This window comes from Oncorhynchus gorbuscha, unplaced genomic scaffold (genome assembly GCF_021184085.1).
Source record: "Oncorhynchus gorbuscha isolate QuinsamMale2020 ecotype Even-year unplaced genomic scaffold, OgorEven_v1.0 Un_scaffold_1555, whole genome shotgun sequence".
NCBI classification, from domain to species: Eukaryota; Metazoa; Chordata; class Actinopteri; order Salmoniformes; family Salmonidae; genus Oncorhynchus; species Oncorhynchus gorbuscha.
In genome coordinates this window covers 77941-82500 of record NW_025746294.1, presented here as the reverse complement: position 1 = coordinate 82500, position 4560 = coordinate 77941, and positions in this window count along the sequence as shown.

Here is a 4560-nt window from a genome sequence, read left to right as displayed (position 1 = left end):
GTTTTCCAGTCTGTGCCACCTCCCCAGAGCCAGGTCATGGTGTTGTATAGGGTTTTCCAGTCTGTGCCACCTCCCCAGAGCCAGGTCATGGTGTTGTATAGAGTTTTCCAGTCTGTGCCACCTCCCCAGAGCCAGGTCACGGTGTTGTATAGGGTTTTCCAGTCTGTGCCACCTCCCTGAGCCAGGTCACGGTGTTGTATAGGGTTTTCCAGTCTGTGCCACCTCCCCAGAGCCAGGTCACGGTGTTGTATAGGGTTTTCCAGTCTGTGCCACCTCCCCTGAGCCAGGTCATGGTGTTGTATAGGGTTTTCCAGTCTGTGCCACCTCCCCAGAGCCAGGTCATGGTGTTGTAGAGGGTTTTCCAGTCTGTGCCACCTCCCCAGAGCCAGGTCATGGTGTTGTAGAGGGTTTTCCAGTCTGTGCCACCTGAGCCCCTGAGCCAGGTCATGGTGTTGTAGAGGGTTTTCCAGTCTGTGCCACCTCCCCTGAGCCAGGTCATGGTGTTGTATAGGGTTTTCCAGTCTGTGCCACCTCCCCTGAGCCAGGTCATGGTGTTGTATAGGGTTTTCCAGTCTGTGCCACCTCCCCTGAGCCAGGTCATGGTGTTGTAGAGGGTTTTCCAGTCTGTGCCACCTCCCCTGAGCCAGGTCATGGTGTTGTATAGGGTTTTCCAGTCTGTGCCACCTCCCCAGAGCCAGGTCATGGTGTTGTATAGGGTTTTCCAGTCTGTGCCACCTCCCCTGAGCCAGGTCATGGTGTTGTATAGGGTTTTCCAGTCTGTGCCACCTCCGCAGAGCCAAAATAAACATGCAGGAAAACAAAACCAACATCAATCAACCAGCCAGTCAGCCAGTCAGCCAGTCAACCAGTCAGTCAGCCAGTCAGCCAGTCAGCCAGCCAGTTAGCCAGTCAGCCAGCCAGTCAGCCAGCCAGTCAGCCAGTCAGCCAGCCAGTCAGCCAGCCAGTCAGCCAGTCAGCCAGTGAGTCAGTCAACCAGCCAGTCACCCAGTCATCCAGTCATCCAGTCAGCCAGTCAGTCTGTCAGCCAGTCAGCCAGCCAGTTAGCCAGTCAGCCAGCCAGTCAGCCAGTCAGCCAGTCAGCCAGTCAGCCAGCCAGTCAGCCAGTCAGTCAGTCAGTCAGTCAGCCAGCCAGTTAGCCAGCCAGTCAGTCAGTTAGCCAGTCAGCCAGTCTGTCAGCCAGTCAGCCAGTCAGTCAGTCAGTCAGTTAGTCAGCCAGCCAGCCAGCCAGTTAGCCAGTCAGTCAGCCAGTCAGTCAGTCAGCCAGTTAGCCAGTCAGCCAGTCTGTCAGCCAGTCAGCCAATCAGCCAGCCAGCCAGCCAGCCAGCCAGTCAGCTAGCCATCCAGTCAGTCAGCCAGCCAGTTAGCCAGTCAGTCAGCCAGTCAGTTAGCCAGTCAGTCAGCCAGCCAGTTAGTCAGTCAGTCAGCCAGTTAGTCAGCCAGCCAGTTAGCCAGTCCGTCAGCCAGTCAGTCAGTCAGTCAGTCAGTCAATCAGTTAGTCAGAGAAGGACATGAAGGAGGAGGAGGTGGAGGAGGAGGAGGTGGAGGAGGAAGAAGAGGAGATGGAGGGGGAAGAAGAGGAGGTGGAGGAGGAGGAGGAGGAGGAGGTTGAGGAGGAAGAGGAGGAGGTGGAGGTGGAGGAGGAAGAGGAGGAGTTGGAGGAGGAGGAGGAGTTGGAGGTGGAGGAGGTGGAGGAGGAGGTGGAGGTGGAGGAGAACGAGGAGAAATGAGAGGGGCAGTATTAGGAGAGAAAGGAGAAGGTGTGATGTTCTTGTCATCTCTCCTCTCAGTCCATATGACAGTGACTCAGTGTTTTTTATCCACATGACTAGCTAGCGGACCAGCCAGATGGCTAAGATGGCCGCCGTGCAGAACAGAGAGCTCTGTCTTAACTAGAACATTAGTCCAGTCTACAGAGGCACTACTGAACGAACCAGAGGTAACTCATTTCCTGGTTTTAGAGCTGACGAGCTCTATTTGGTTAGCACCTTCATAATCTCTGTGTATATCTGTGTTTCTCTGTCTCTGTGTGTCTCTGTGTTTCTCTGTGTTTCTCTGTCTCTGTGTGTCTCTGTGTGTCTCTGTCTCTGTGTGTCTCGGTGTGTCTCTGTCTCTGTGTGTCATGTGTGTCTCTGTCTCTGTGTGTCTCTGTGTGTCTCTGTGTGTCTCTGTCTCTGTGTGTCTCTGTCTCTGTGTGTCTCTGTGTTTCTCTGTCTCTGTGTGTCTCTGTGTGTCTTTGTGTGTCTCTGTGTGTCTCTGTGTGTCTCTGTGTGTCTCTGTGTGTCTCTGTGTGTCTCTGTCTCTGTGTGTCTCTGTGTGTCTCTGTCTCTGTGTGTCTCTGTGTGTCTCTGTGTGTCTCTCTGTGTCTCTGTGTGTCTCTGTGTGTCTCGGTGTGTCTCTGTGTGTCTCTCTGTGTCTCTGTGTGTCTCTGTTTGTCTCTGTGTGTCTCTGTGATTCTCTGTCTCTGTGTGTCTCTGTGTGTCTCTGTCTCTGTGTGTCTCGGTGTGTCTCTGTCTCTGTGTGTCTCGGTGTATCTCTGTGTGTCTCTGTGTGTCATGTGTGTCTCTGTCTCTGTGTGTCTCTGTGTGTCTCTGTGTGTCTCTGTGTGTCTCTGTGTGTCTCTGTCTCTGTGTGTCTCTGTGTGTCTCTGTCTCTGTGTGTCTCTGTCTCTGTGTGTTCTCTGTCTCTGTGTGTCTCTGTGTGTCTCTGTGTGTCTCTGTGTGTCTCTGTGTGTCTCTGTGTGTCTCTGTCTCTGTGTGTCTCTGTGTGTCTGTGTGTCTCTGTCTCTGTGTGTCTCTGTGTGTCTCTGTGTGTCTCTGTCTCTGTGTGTCTCTGTCTCTGTGTGTCTCTGTCTCTGTCTCTGTGTGTCTCTGTGTCTCTGTGTGTCTCTGTCTCTGTCTCTGTGTGTCTCTGTCTCTGTGTGTGTCTCTGTGTGTCTCTGTGTGTCTCTGTCTCTGTGTGTCTCTGTCTCTGTGTGTCTCTGTCTTTGTGTGTCTCTGTCTCTGTGTATCTCTGTGTGTCTCTGTGTGTCTCTGTGTGTCTCGGTGTGTCTCTGTGTGTCTCTGTGTGTCTCTGTGTGTCTCTGTCTCTGTGTGTCTCTGTGTGTCTCTGTGTGTCTCTGTGTGTCTCTGTGTGTCTCTGTCTCTGTGTGTCTCTGTGTGTCTCTGTGTGTCTCTGTGTGTCTCTGTGTGTCTCTGTGTGTCTCTGTGTGTCTCTGTGTGTCTCTGTGTGTCTCTGTGTGTCTCTGTGTGTCTCTGTGTGTCTCTGTGTGTCTCTGTGTGTCTCTGTCTCTGTGTGTCTCTGTCTCTGTGTGTCTCTGTCTCTGTCTCTGTGTGTCTCTGTCTCTGTCTCTGTGTGTCTCTCTGTGTCTCTGTGTGTCTCTGTGTGTCTCTGTCTTTGTGTGTCTCTGTCTCTGTGTATCTCTGTGTGTCTCTGTGTGTCTCTGTGTGTCTCTGTGTGTCTCTGTGTCTCTGTGTGTCTCTGTGTGTCTCTGTGTGTCTCTGTGTGTCTCTGTGTGTCTCTGTCTCTGTCTCTGTGTGTCTCTGTGTGTCTCTGTCTCTGTGTGTCTCTGTCTCTGTCTCTGTGTGTCTCTGTCTCTGTCTCTGTGTGTCTCTGTCTCTGTCTCTGTGTGTCTCTGTCTCTGTGTGTCTGTGTGTCTCTGTCTCTGTGTGTCTCTGTCTGTGTGTTTGTGTGTCTCTGTCTCTGTGTATCTCTGTGTGTCTCGGTGTGTCTCTGTGTGTCTCGGTGTGTCTCTGTGTGTCTCTGTCTCTGTGTGTCTCGGTGTGTGTCTGTCTCTGTGTCTCTGTGTGTCTCGGTGTGTCTCTGTGTGTCTCTGTGTGTCTCTGTGTGTCTCTGTGTGTCTCCGTCTCTGTGTGTCTCTGTGTGTCATGTGTGTCTCTGTGTGTCTCTGTCTCTGTGTCTCTGTCTCTGTCTCTGTCTCTGTCTCTGTGTGTCTCTGTCTCTGTCTCTGTGTGTCTCTGTCTCTGTCTCTGTGTGTCTGTGTCTCTGTGTCTCTGTCTCTGTGTGTCTCTGTGTCTCTGTCTTTGTGTGTCTCTGTCTCTGTGTGTCTCTGTCTCTGTGTATCTCTGTGTCTCTGTGTGTCTCTGTGTGTCTCTGTCTCTGTGTGTCTCTGTGTGTCTCTCTGTGTCTGTGTGTGTCTCTGTGTCTCTGTCTTTGTGTGTCTCTGTCTCTGTGTAAAATGCCTCCAGTGTGTCTCTGTGTGAGTGTCTCTCTGTGTCTCTGTGTGTCTCTGTGTGTCTCTGTGTGAGTCTCTGTGTGTCTCTGAGAGAGTCATGAGTGTCTCTGTGTGTCTCTGAGAGAGTCTCTGTCTGTATGTCTCTGTCTCTAGTGTCTCTGTCTCTGTCTGTAGATAATGGTCTGGTGGTATACAGTACAGTACTGTCTGTATGGTAGATAATGGTCTGGTGGTATGTATACAGTACAGTACTGTCTGTATAGTAGATAATGGTCTGGTGGTATACAGTACTGTCTGTATGGTAGATAATGGTCTGGTGGTATACAGTACAGTACTGATTAACAGTA